Source organism: Loxodonta africana, chromosome X, assembly GCF_030014295.1.
Source record: "Loxodonta africana isolate mLoxAfr1 chromosome X, mLoxAfr1.hap2, whole genome shotgun sequence".
Lineage (NCBI taxonomy): Eukaryota > Metazoa > Chordata > Mammalia > Proboscidea > Elephantidae > Loxodonta > Loxodonta africana.
Window position 1 is genome coordinate 85,271,110 of NC_087369.1, and position 15,091 is coordinate 85,286,200.

General features: G+C 37.5%; 1 protein-coding gene across 1 annotated transcript in view; it reads left to right on the plus strand.

Moving 5' to 3' along the window:
* SLC16A2 (solute carrier family 16 member 2) overlaps positions 1 to 15,091 on the plus strand; it is a 218,362-nt gene that overhangs the window by 156,819 nt on the left and 46,452 nt on the right. The window lies entirely within an intron of this gene.

The following is a 15,091-nucleotide window of genomic DNA, read 5'->3' on the forward strand; positions in this document are numbered from 1 at the left end:
GACTTGCTGGGTTATATGGTAACTCTATGTTTAAGCATTTGAGGAAGTTCCAGGCTGTTTTTCAAAGTGACTACACCATTTTACATTGTTAGTAGCCATGCATGAGAGTTACGGTTGCTCTAAATCCTCACCAACACTTGGTATGGTCAGTCTTTTTTTTTTTAATTGTGCTTTAAGTGAAAGTTTACAAATCAAGTCAGCCTATCATACAAAAATTAATATACACCTTGCTATATACTCCTAATTGCTCTGGCCCTAATGAGACAGCCCACTCCTTCCCTCCACTCTCTCTTTTCGTGTCTGGTCAGTCTTTTTTTTAATTTTACATATTCTAATTGGTATGCAGTGTCATTGCATTTTGGTTTTAGCTTGAATTTCTCTAATTACTAATGATGAGCCTCTTTCCACGCATTTATTTACCATCCACATATCTTCTTTGGTGAAGGTATCTGTTCACATCTTTTGCCTATTTTTTTTATTGGGCTCTTTTGTCATTTTTGAGTTTTGAGAAATATATATATATTCTGAATACAACTCCTTTATTAGATGTACATTTGGCAAATATTTTTTCCCAGTCTGTGGCTTGTGTTTTAATTCTCTTAAAAGTGAATTGAAGAGCAAAAGTTTTAAATTTTGATCAAGTCAATTGTATGTATTTTTTACATACATACATGTTGGCGAAGAATATTGCATACACCATGGACTGCCAGAAGAACAAATGAATCTGTCTTGGAGGAAGCACAATCAGAATGCTTTTTAGAAGCAAGGATGGTGAGACTTCCTCTTGCTCACTTTCAACATGTCATCAAGAGGGACCACCCGCTGGAGAAAGACACCATGCTTGGTAAAACAGAGGTCAGTGAAAAAGAGGAGACTCTCAATGAGATGGATTGACACTGTGGTTGCAACAATGGGTTCAAACATGGTAACAATTGTGAGGATGCTGCAGGATGGGGCGATATTTTTTCTGTAATATGTGTTATATAAGATTGCTATGAGTTGGAGCCAAATTGATGGCACCTAACAACAACAATAGAATGAAGGAAAAGAACTACATGATCATCTCAACTGATGCAGAAAAGGCCTTTGACAAAACCCAACACCTTTCATGATAAAAACATGAAGCAAACTAGGACTATAAGGGGAATTTCTTAATGTGATAAAGGGCATTTATGAAAGACCCACAGCTAAAATCATACCAATGGAGAAAGAGCTTTCTCCTTAAGGAACGAGACAAGGATGCCCACTATCACCACTGCTATTAAATATAGTACTGGAAATCCTAGCCAGAGAAATTAGGCAAGAAAAAGAAATAAAAGGTATCCATTTGGGGGAGGAAGAAGTAAAGCTATCCCTTGATAAGGATTCTGTACAATCGCTATCAAAATTCCAACAACTTTCTTTGCAGCAATGAAAAACCCAAGCCAAAGCAACATTTAAAAGGAAGAACAAATTAAGAGGATTCACATTTCTTGACCTCAAAACATATTTTAAAGCTATAATAATAAAAACAGCCTGATACTGGTATAATGGTAGACATATAGACCAATGGAATATAGTTGAAAGTTCAAAAATAACCTCCCCAAAAAAAACATATATACATGTATGGTCAAATGAGTTTTGACAATGGCAGTAAGTCCATTAAATGGGAAAAGAAGAGTGTCTTTAACAAACGATGTTGGAACAACTAGATTACCACATGCCAAAAAATGAAGCTGGGCCCATGCAGCATACCCTATACAAAAATTAACTCAAAATGGATCAAGGACCTAAATGTAGGAACTAAAACCATAAAACTTAGAAGAAAACTTAGGGATACTGCATTGGGATCTGGTTTTTGACAATGAATTCTTAGATATGGCTCCAAAAAGCAGAAAAAGACAAAATAAATGAGACTTCATCAGACTTAAAAAAATTTGTTCATAAAAAGACTTTATCAACAAAATGAACAGACAGTATAAAGATTGGGAGAAAATATTTGGGAGCCATATATCAGATGAGAGTTTAATACCCAGAATATATAAAGAACTCCTACAACTTAGCAGGAAAAAAAAAAAGGCAAACAATCCAATTAAAAAATGAGTAAATGATTTGAATAGACATTACACCAAAGAAGATATACAAATGACAACAAGTATATGAAAAGATGGTCAATGTTATTAGTCATGGAAAAAAAAAATGCAAATGAAAACCTCAATGAGATACCATGCACCCCCAGTAGGATGGCTGTGATGCAAAAAATGGAAAACAAAAATGTTACCGAGGATGTGGAAAAACTGGAACTCTTTTCCATTACTGGTGGGATTGTAAAATGCTGCAGCCAATGTGGAAAAGAGTTTGGCTATGCCTCAAAAATTAGACATAAAATTACCACATGGCCCAGGAATTCCACTCCGAGGTTTATATCCAAAAGCCTTGAAAGCAGTAATGTAAACAGATATTTGTATACTAGTGTTCATTGCAGCACTATTCACAGTAGCCAAAAGGTAAGAGCAGCCTAAATGTCCATCAACAGATGAATGGATAAGCAAAATGTGGCATATATACACAATGGAATAGTCCTCAGCTATAAAGAGAAATAAATTTCTGATACATGCTACAACAAAGAGGAATCTTGAAAACATTATGCTGAGTGAAAGAAGTCAGACACAAAAGGGCAAATATTGTATGATCCCACTGATACGAAATATCTAGAATAGGCAAATGCATAGAGATCAAAGCCCATTAGTAGTTACCAGGGGTGGGAAGGAGAGGGAAAGAGGGAGTCTTTGACTCGGGGGCACTGAGTTCCTATTAAGGATGATGGAAAAAATTGGAAACAGTGGTGATGGTTGCACAACATGATGAATGTAACTAATGTCACTTAATTGTATATGTAAAAAATGTTGAAATGGCAAAGATTTGTTTTAGTTATACATATATATATATATATATATGTACCACAGTAATAATTTTTAAAAAAGACAATAGCATCTAAAAGAATAAAATACTTAGAAATATATTTATCCAGGTTGGTGAAAGACTTGTACACTGAAAAGTATAAAGGTACCTGGAAGAAATAAAGGAAGAACTAAATAAATGGAAAAACATTCCATAATCATGGATTAGAAGACTTAATATTACTATGATAACAATGCTACCAAAAGCAATCTACAGTTTCAATGTAATCCCTATCAAAATTCCAACAGCCTTTTTTTGCAGAAATGGAAAAGTCAGTCCTCAAATTCAGATGGTATTGCAAGGTGCCCTGAATAGCTGAAACAATCTTGAAATACCAGAACAAAGTAGGAGGACTCATACTTCTGGATTTTAAAACATACCATAAAGCTACAGCAATCAAAACAGTCAGATATTGGTATATTAATAGACATATAACCAATGGAATTGAATTGGAAGTTCATAAATGAACCCATACATCTATGGCCAATTGATTTTCAGCAAAGGCACCAAGTTCATTCAATGAGGAAAGATAGTCTCTTCAATAAATGGTACTAGGACAACTGAATCTCCATACGCAAAAGAATGAAGTTGGACCCATACCTCACATTACATATAAAAATTAACTCAAAATGGATCAATGACCTATGAAAAACAGCTAAAACTATTAGAACAAAAAATTGGAGTAATGCTTCAGGGCCTTGGTTTTGACAGTGGATTCTTAGAGATGACATGAAAAGCATGAGGAACAAAAGGCAAAATAGATAAATTGGACTTAGTCAAAATTTAAAAGTTTTGTGAGTCAAAGAACTTTATCAAGAAAGTGAAGAGACAACCAACCAAATGGAATAAAATATCTGAGAACCATGTGTGATCATTAAGGTTTTGTGTCAACTTGGCTGGGCCATGATTCTCAGTGGTTTGACAGTTATGATGTAGTTTGGCAGTCCTATGATGATGTGATCACTTCCATGATAAGATTTGATATAATGTGATCACTTCCATGATAAGATTTGATATAATGTGATCATCTCCATGATGGGATTTGCTATGAGTAGCCGATCAGTTGAAAGGGAGTTTTCTTGGGGGTGCAGCCTGCATCAAATATAAGTGGACCCATGGGCAAGACTCGTGGGCTTTTGCTTGCTCTATATCCTGCAACTGGCTCCTGTTCATCTGACCTCTGGTTCTTGGGACTTGAGCTAGCAGTTTCCCTGTCATCTTGCCTGCGGATCTTGGGATTCAACGATCTTTGCAGCCTATGAGAAAGAGCCCTGCTGTCTGACCTGCCGATCTTGGGTTCATCAGCCCCTGTGGTTACGTGAATCAGGAGAAGCTTCTATCCTGACCCATGGACTTTGGACGTTTCAGCCTCTACAATTGTGTGAGCTATTTCCTTAATATAAATCTCTCTCTCTCTCTCTCTCTCTCTTTCTCTCTCTATATATGTTTCACTTGTTTTGCTTCTCTAGAGAACCCAGCCTGAGACAATTGCTATTAGGAGTGGGGTGCCTCCCGGCACATATTGGTGGAGCTAAAGAGCTTTGGAACACTTGCCCCAGCAAGGCAGACATAAATGGTGAAGCCTGAGGGGCCGAGAGGCCAAAAAAAACAGGAAGCTGAAGAGACAATGAACACAGGAAACAGAGCTGCCTAAGTCTCAAAGGGTAGGGCCATGACTTCTGGGGTGTCAAAGGGTGGAGTTACCACTCAGATGGACTAGGAAAAGGGGGGACCTCATACCACCAAGAAAGCAGTGCTGGGTCCCCTTCACTGAGAAGCTCCTAGACCAGGAAAATATATATGACAAGGATTTTCTTACAGAGCTGACAGAGAAAGAAAGCCTTCCCCTGAAGCTGATGCCCTGAATTTGGGCTTTTAGCCTACTAGACTGTGAGAAAATAGACTTCTGTTTGTTAAAGCCATCCACTTGTGGTATTTCTGTTATAGCAGCACTAGATAACTAAGACACCATGTATCTGATAAGGGCTTGATATCTAGAATATATAAAGAACTTTTCCAACTCAACAATAAAAAGATAAACAACTCAACCAAAAATGGACAAAAGAGTTGAATTAACATTTCACCAAAGATACACAGTGAATAAGCACATGAAAAGATGCTCATCATTATTGTTGTTAGTTCCTGTTGAATCGACCCTGACAGATAGCAACTTCATGTACAACAGAACCAAATGGTGCCTGGTCCCATTCCATCTTCATGGTTGTTGGTATGCTCAAGTCCATTGTTGTAGCCACTGTGTGCCTCCCAGTCTAGGGGGCTCATCTTCCAGCACTATATCAGACAATATTCTGTTATGATCCATAGGGTTTTCATTGTCTAATTTTTGGAAGTAGATTGCCAGGCTTTTCTTCCTAGTCTATCTTAGTGTGGAAGCTCCACTGAAACTTGTCCAGCAGAGTTGACCCTGCTGGTATTTGAAACACCAGTGGCATAGCTTTCTGCATCACAGCAACACTTAAGCAACACAGTACATTGAACTGACAGATGGGTGGTGGCATTAGTCATTGTTGTTGCTGTTGTTGCCATCGAGTTGGCTCAGACACATGGTGACCTTATATATAACAGAACGGAGCATTGCCTGGTCCTGTGCCATCTTCATAATCATTTGTATGTTTGGGTTCATTGTTGTGGCTGTTTTGTCGATCCATCTCATTGAGGGTTTCCTTCATTTTCGCTGACCATCTACTGAACTGATGTCCTTTTCTAGAGATTGGTCTTTCCTGATGATGTGTTGAAGGTAAGCAAGCCAAGGTCTACGGGAAATGCAAATTAAAACCACTATGAGATATCACTTCAACCCCACTAATCACTTCAACCCCACTAGGATGGCTATTATCAGAGAAACTGAATGTAACAAGTGTTGTCGATGATATAGAGAAATTGGAACCCTCATCCATTGCTGGTGGGATTGTAAAATGGTTCAGCCACTATGAAAAACAATTTGGAGGTTGCTCAAGAAGTCAAACATAGAATGACCATATGACCTAGAAATTCCACTCTTACATGTATACCCAAAAGAATTGAAAGCAAACATGCCAACAGATACTTGTACACCAGTGTTCATTGTAGCATTATTCCCCATAGCCAAAAGGTGGAAATAATCCAATTGTCTATCAACAGATGAGTGGATAAACAAAATGTGGTATATACGTACAATGGAATATTATTCAGTCATAAAGAAATGAAGTTCTGATCCATGCTACAACATGGATGGACCTTAAAAACGTTATGCTAAGTTAAATAAGTCAGATACAAAAGGACAAATATTGTATGATCCCACTTATATGAAATATCTAGAATGGGCAAATGCATAGAGACCAAAGTTCATTAGTGGTTACTAGGGGTGAGCAGGAGGGAGGAAAAGGGAGTCATTGCTTAAGGGGCACCGAGTCTCTGGTAAGAGTGATGGAATAATTTGGAAATGAAAACAGTGATGATTGAATAATGTGGTGAATGTAATTATTGTCACTGGATTGTACATGAAAAATGGTTAAAATAGCAAACTTTCTGTTATATATAATTTTATATATATTTTACCACAAAAAATTAAAATAAAAAAATAATGTTTTACAGTATTGCTTTGCCACACTAGAAAAACACCACCACATTCTAATGAAGAAAATAATAGGGTCCAATGCCAGGACAAACATGAAAGTAGTTTTGGACTTTTAAAATAAAGGCATGGTACAAATATGGAGTGGAGTTACTGGCACAATGGGTGGATAGTGCTAAAAATAAAATATCCACAAGATTAAATTTGTGTACAAACTTATAAGATTTATTTGCAATTCATGAATTGGAGTGTCTTGTCTGGAAGTCAGACAAGAGCTCTGAAGGACAAGCGGAAGAGACCAAAATTATACGGACAAGGTGGTATAAGAAAAGGAAAGTAACACTGGACGAAAAGTGGTTGGTTAGTTCTAAACTGCTTTCATTATATGGCATATTGGGAACTTTCATAGCCAGGCCGTACCATAGCTGAGGTGTCAAGAGGGGATTGGTTGAGCTAGGTTTTGGCTCCTGGGAATGTCAGGCATTTACAGGGAATGGAAACTAGCTAGGTTTCAGTTTGCTGACATGAAACTTAGCATAAGTGACTTCATCTTGGACCTAGTGTAGTTGGGTTAATGATGGTGAGTAGGTCCCAGTGTAAATGGGCTTAGAGAGACTGAGATCAGCTGGAATAAAGAGCTTTTCAATATAGCATTTCTCAGAAAACAGGGAAAGGTTCGAATCAGCTTTTCTGAACAAGCATGTTTCATCTGTTCACTGGACAGCTACTGAGCACTTATTCTGGACCCTGCACAAGGCTAGAGACATAGGTAATAAATGAAGCTCAGCTGGAGGCTACTGTCCTGATCAGCCACTGAGAGAAAATGGAGGTCAAGGATCCTGACGCCTCAGTCACCAAGGAAGAACAGGGTGTTGTGTTTCTCCCCTCTAAAGTTCTCCAGCTGACCCCTGAACTGCCTTCAACTTCCTGCCTTTAAATGGGTTCATTGAGTTTTTTCAGTCAGCTGAATAATGTTTACTGACCATCAAGCTAGGCAAGCATATGGTCGTCATAGTCTTAAGCTGCCTGCCGCTTACTCCACACTGTCTCCATGCCCTACCTATGCAATTCCAACCACCCCCACTTATCCCAACTCAGAATCGACTCCATGGCAATGGGTTCGTTTGTTTGTTTAAATAAGGTTCTGGGGACTCTGAAAAGGGGTAGAGATGGGGAAGAAGCAGGAGAATATTTCTGGCAACAAAGACTCCAATTTATTGTTGGGTACAACAGTTGGATGACATAAAGGACATCATACATGAAGAAAGCAAATGGTCATTTAAAAGACAGGAAAGAAAGAAAAGGCCAAAATGGATGTCAGAAGAGACTCTGAAACTTGTTCTTGACCATAGAGTAGCTAAAGTGAATGGAAGAAATGATGAAGAGCTGAACAGATTTCAAAAAGTGACTCAAAAAGACAATGTAAAGTATTATAATGAAATGTGCAAAGACATGGAGTTAGAAAACCAAAAGGAAACAAAACGCTTGGGATTTCTCAGGCTGAAAGAACTGAAGAAAAAATTCAAGCCTAGAGTTGCAATTTTGAAGGATTCTATGGGCAAAAAATTGAATGACACACGAGGCATCAAAATAAAATGAGAGAAACAGAAAGTCACTGTATCAAAAAGAATTGGTCGACATTCAACCATTTCAGGAGGTAGCATATGATCAAGAAAGATGATATTGAAGGAAAAAGTCCAAGCTGCACTGAAGGCATTGGTGAAAAACAAGGCTCCAGGAACTGATGGAATACCAATTGAGATGTTTCAACAAACAAATGTAATGCTTGAAGCGCTCACTCATCTATGCCAAGAAATTTGGAAGATAGCTGCCTGGCCAACTTACTGGAAGAGATCCATATTTGTGCCCATTCCAAAGAAAAGTGATCCAACAGAATGTGGAAATTGTCTAACAATATCATTAATATCACATGTAAGTAAAATTTTGCTGAAGATTCTTCAAAAAATGTTGCAGCAGTACATCGACAGGAAACTGCCAGAAATAGAAGAGGATGTAGAATGAGGGATATCATTGCTGTTGTCAGATGGTTCTTGGCTAAAAGCAGAGAATACCAGAAAGATTTACCTGTTTTTATTAACTATGCAAAGTCATTCGACTGTGTGGATCATAATGAATTATGGATAACATTGCAAAGAATAGGAACTCCAGAACACTTAATTGTGCCCATGAGGACTCTGTGTATAGACTATTATTTCTTTGAATACGTTTTCAGCCCCACTTTCTTTATCCTCTCCTTCTGGGACACCTCTGATGACAGGAACATTAGAATTTTTTTTATAGCCCCATAGACCCCTGAGGCTCTGTCCATATTTTTTCAGTCTATATTCTCTCTGTTGTTCATATTGGATAATTTCTCTTGTTCTAACTTCAAGTTCATTGATTCGTTCCTCTGCCCACTCCATTCTGCTGTGGATCAGTGAGTTGAAAATTTTTTTAATTATTGTAATTTTCAGCTCTAAAATTTACATATTTTTTTAATCTTCTATTTATTTGCTGAGATATATTTGTTCATTTGTTTAAAGTGTGATCATAATTATTCAGGGAGCATTTTTATGAAGGTTGCTTTAAAATCCTTGTCAAATACTTCCAACACTTGTGTCATCTCAGTGTTGTTGTCAGTTGATTGTCTTTTCTCATTAAAGTTGAGATTTCCCCTGGCCCTTGATATGACAAGTAATTATTGTATCCTGGATATTTCAGACCTTATGTAATGAATCTCTGAATCTTATTTAAATCTTGTGTTTAACAGATCTCTTACATCATGCCAGTGAGGCACCAACTCATAATTGCCAGATGGGATGGAAGTCCGGGTGCCCTGTTCAGCCTTCATTGACACCCTGGGAATGAGGGTATCTTGTTACTGCTGGGCAGGTGTAGGTATTTAGGATCCCCAATAGGCCTCCTCTAATACCTTCCTGGCTTGGAGCGGTAGAGGTTCCTTGTTACAGCTTCCCACATGCCCCAACTGACACTGCGCTGAGCAATGGTGAAAGTGTCAGTTCCCTAATCAGCTGAGTGATATTCCATTGTAGTATATGCTACATTTTGTTTATCTAGTCATCTGTTGGAGGACATTTAGGTTGATTCTACGTTTTGGCTATTGTGAATAGTGCTGCAATGAACATTGGTGTACAAGTATCTGCTTGCACTCCTGCTTTCAAGTCTTTTGGATAAATACCAAGGAGTGGCATTGTTGAATCATATGGTAATTCTATGTTTAACTTTTTGAGGAATTGCCAAAATATTTTCCGTAGTGGTTGTATCACTTTACAATCCCACCAGCAATGGGTGAGGGTTCCAATTTCTCCACATCTTTGTCATCGTTTGTTGTTTTTCATTTTCCTGATCATAGCCACCTTAGTGGGGGTAAAATGGTATCTCATTGAGGTTTTGATTTGCATGTAGATATCCAGTTGTCCAAGCACCATTTATTAAAGAGACGCTTCTTTCCCCCATTGAATGGACTTAGCACCTTTATCAAAAATCAATTGACCATGGATTTATGGATTTATTTCTGGATTTTTCATTCTATCCCATTGGTGTATATGTCTATCATTCTACCAGTACCAGGCTGTTTTGATTACTGTAGCTTTATAGTATGTTTTGAAATCGAGAAGTGTGAGTCCTCCTACTTCATTCTTCAAGATTGCTTCGGCTATTTGAGGCCTCTTGCAATTCCATATAAATTTGAGGTTTGGCTTTTCTATTTCTGCAAATGTTGTTGGAACTTTGATGGGGTTTGCATTAAATTTATAGATTGCTTTTGGTATTATTGACATCTTAACGATATCAAGCCTTCCAACATGAATATGAAATGTGCTTCCGTTTATTTAGGTCTTCTTTAATTTGTCTCAGTAATATTTTATAATTTTCAGTGTACAAGTCTTTCACCTTCCTGGTTAAATTTATTCCTAGGTACTTTATTCTTTTAGATGCTATTGTAAATGGAAATATATGTCCTTAATTTCCTTTTCAGCTTGTTCATTGCTGATATACAGAAACCTGACCAATTTTTGTGTGTTGACATTGTACCCTTCCACTTTGCTGAATTCATTTATAGCATTCTTGTGGAATCTTTGGCATTTTCTCTATATAGGATCATATCATTTTCAAAAAAGAACAATTTACTTCCTTCTTCCTAATTTGAATATCTTTTATTTCTTTTTCTTGCCTAATTGCTGTGGCTAGGACTTTCAGTAAAATGCTGAATAGCAATGGTGAGAGTGGGCATTCTTGTCTTGTTCCTGATAATAAGGGAAAACTCTCAGGCTTTACTCATTATGATGTTAGCTGTGGGCTTTACGTAACTGCTTTTTATCCGGGAATTCCACTTCTATTCCTAGCTTGGTGAGTGTTTTTATCATGAAAGACATTTTTTCAAATGCCCTTTCTGTGTGGATTGAGATGATCATGTGGTTCTTTTCCTTTATTCTATTAATGGGGCATATTACATTGATTGGTTTTCTAATGTTGCGTTCCTGGATAAATCCCACTTGATCAAGGTTGTTATGTATTGAATTGTATCCCCCCAAAATATGTGCTGTAAATCCTAACCCCTATACCTGTGGTTATAACCCCGTATGGGAATGGGTTTTCTTTGTTATGTTAAGAGTCCATATCAGTGTGAGGTGTGTTTTAAGCCTTTGAGATATAAAGACAGCAGATTAGGTACAGAGAGGTGCAGAGATGAGGGAAGATTGATGACGTGCAGCATGAAAATCACCAAGGAGCCAAGGAACAGAAGTTGAAAAGAGACAAGGACCTTCCCTAGAGGTGACAGAGAGAAAGACTTCCCCTAGAGCCGGCACCCTGAATTCAGACTTCTAGCCTCCTAAACTGAGAGAAAAGAAATTTCTGTTTGTTAGAGCCACCCACTTGTGGTATTTCTGTTATAGCAGTACTAGATAACTAAGATAATGGTGCATAATCTTTTTACTAATTTTTGAATTTGGTTTATTAGTATTTTGTTGAGGATATTTGGATCTATATTCATAACAGATATTGGTTTGTAGTTTTCTTGTGGTGTTTTTGTCTGGTTGGTATCAGGGTATTGTTAGCTTCATAGATGGAGTTAGATGTGTTCCCTCCTCTTCTACTTTTTGGAAACTTTTAAGAAGTATTGGGGTCGTTTCTTCTACAAGCATTTGGTAGAATTCCTTAGTGAAGCCATCTGATCCAGGACTTTTCTTTCTTGGGAGGTTTTTGATTACTGATTCAGTCACTTCACCTGTTGTGGGTCTGTTGAGATCTGTTTCTTCTTGAGTCAATATAGGTAATTTGCATTTCTTGGAATATGTCCATTTCCTCTATCTATTTTGTTGACATATAATTGCTCATAGTTTTCTCTTAGGATCCTTTTTATTTCTGTAGGGTTGGTTTTAGTGTCCCCACTGTCATTTCAAATTTTATACAATTACCTATTCTCTTTTTCTTTGTCAGTCTAGCTAAAGGTTTGTTGATTTTATTGATCTTTTCAAAAACTAACTTCTGGTTTTGTTGTTTCTCTCCATTGTTTTTCTAGTCTCTGTTTCATTTATCTCTGCCATAATCTTTATCATTTCCTTCCTTCTAGTAGCTTTTGGACTGGTTTGCTCCTCTTTTTCTACTTCCTTGAGTAGTAAAGTTAGGTTATTGATTTGAGATCTTTCTTCTTTTTTAGTGTAGGCATTTATAACTATAAATTTTCTTCTGAGCAGTGCCTTTTCTCCATGCCATAAGTTTTGATATGTTGTGCTTTCATTTTTATTCAACTCTTCTCTCTTGATTTTTTTCCTTGATCCATTCATTGTTTAATAGTATGTGGGTTTTTTTTGTGTGTGATTTCCACATATTTGTGTATTTTGCAATTTTCCTTTGGCTATTAATCCCTATTTCTATTCCATCATGGTTGGAGAAGATAAATTGTATGATTTCAATCTTTTTAAATTCATAGAGATTGCTTTATGTCCTAACGTATGGCCTATACTGGAGACTGATACATGTGCACTGGAGAAGAATGTCTATTGCGCTGTTGTTGGGTGGAGTGTTATATGTCTGTTAGGATTAGTTGGTACATAGCACTGTTCAAGTTATCTATTCCTTTATAGATCTTGTTTATAGATGTTCTGTCCATTATTGAAAGTGGTATATTGAAGTATCCAACTATTATTGTGTTGTTGCTAGGTGCCATCAAGTCTGTTCTGACTCATAGTGACCCTGTGTACAATGAAACGAAACACTGCCCGGTCCTGTGCCATCCTCACAATCATTATTATGCTTGAGCCCATTGTTGCAGCCTCTGTGTCAATCCATCTCATTGAGATTCTTCCTCTATTTTCACTGACCCCCTACTTTACCAAGCAAGATGTCCTTCTCCAGGAACTGGTCCCTCCTGATAACATGTCCAAAATACATGATATGAAGTCTTGCCATCCTCACTTACAAGAAGCATTACAGCTGTACTTCTTCCAAGATAGATTTGTTTGTTCTTCTGGTAGTCCGTGGTATATTAAATATTCTTCACCAACACCATAATTCAAAGGCATCAATTCTTTGGTCTTCCTTTTTCATTGTCCATCTTTAGCATGCATACGAATCGGGCACACCCTAGTCCTCAAAGTGACATCTATTGCAGCATATTTGCCCAATGCAATATGTCATTTGATTTCTTGGCTGCTGCTTCCATGGGTGTTGATTATGGATCCAAGTAAAATGAAATCCTTGACAACTTCAATATTTTCTCCATTTATCTTGATGTTGCTTATTGGTCCAGTTGTGAGGATTTTTGTTTTCTTTATGTTGAGGTGTAATCCATACTAAAGACAGTAGTCTTTGATCTTCATCAGTAAGTGCTTCAACTCCTCTTCACTTTCAGCAAGTAAGGTTGTGTCGTCTGCATATCGCAGGTTTTTTATGAGTCTTCCTCCCATCCTGATGACTCTTTCTTCTTCATATAGTCCAGGTTCTCTGATTATTGGCTCAGCATACCGATTGAATAAGTATGGCGAAAGGGTACAACACTGACACGCACCTTTCCTGACTTTAAAACATGCAGTATCCCCTTGTTCTGTCCAAACGACTGCCTCTTTGTCTATATACAGGTTCCACATAAGCACATTTAAATGTTCTGTAATTCCCATTCTTTACAATGTTATCCATAATTTCTTATGATCCATATAGCTGAATGCATTTTCATAGTCAATAAAACACAAATATTTCTGGTATTCTCTGCTTTCAGCCTTTCAATCTGACATCAGCAACGCTATCCCTCGTTCTATGTCTTCTAAATCTGGCTTCAATTTCTAGCAGTGTACTGTAAATTTTTTTTAACTGTCACTGTACTGCTGCAACCACTTCAAATGATTTTCAGCACAAGTTTACTTGCGTGTGATGTTAATGACATTGTTTGATAATTTCCACATTCTGTTGGGTCACTTTTCTTTGGAATGGGCACAAATCTGGACCTATACCAGTCAGTTGGCCAGGCAGCTGTCTTCCAAATTTCTTGACATAGGCAAGTGAGCACTTCTAGCACTGCATCCGTTCATTGAAACATCTCAGTTGGTATTCCTTCAATTCCCGGAGCCTTGTTTTTCACCAATGCCTGTGTGCAGCTTCTACTTCTTCCTTCAATATCATCGGTTCTTGATCATATGCTACCTCCTTAAATGGTTGAATGTTGACCGATTCTTTTTGGTACAGTGACTGTGTATTTCTTCCATCTTATTTTGATGCTTCCTGTGTCGTTCAATATTTTGCCCGTAGAATGCTTCAAAATTGCAACTCAAGGTTTGAATTTTTCCTTCACTTCTTTCAGCTTAAGAAATGCTGAGCATGTTCTCCCCTTTTGGTTTCCTAACTCCAAGTCTTTGCACATTTCATCATAATACTTTGTCTTCTCAAGCCACCCTTTGAAATCTTCTGTTCAGTTCTTCTACTTCATCATTTCTCCATTTTGCTTTAGCTACTCTCTGCATTCAAGAACAAGTTTCAGTGTCTCTTCTGACATTCATTTTTGTCTTTTCTTTCTTTCCTGTCTTTTTAATGACCTCTTGCTTTCTTCATGTATGATGTCCTTGATGTCATTTCACAACTCATCTGGTCTTCGGTCGTTAGTGTTCAATGTGTCAAATCTATTCCTGAGATGGTCTCTAAATTCAGGTAGGAAATACTCAAGGTCATATTTTGGCTCTCATGGACTTGCTCTAATTTTCTTCAACTTCAGCTTGAACTCCCATATGGGCAATTGATGGTCTGTTCCACAGCTGGCCCCTGGCCTTGTTCTGACTGATAATGTTGAGCTTCTCCATCATCTTTTTCCACAGATGTAGTCGATTTGATTCCCTGAATATATTCCACGGTGAGGTCCACGTGTATAGTCACCGTTTATGTTGGTGAAAAAAGGTATTTGCAATGAAGAAGTCATTTGTCTTGCAAAATTCTATTATGCAATCTCCCACGTCGTTTCTATCACTAAGGTCATATTTTCCAACTACTGATCCTTCTTTATTACCAGTGTTCTCATTCCAATCACCAGTAATTATCAATGCATCTTGATTGCATGTTTGATCAATTTCA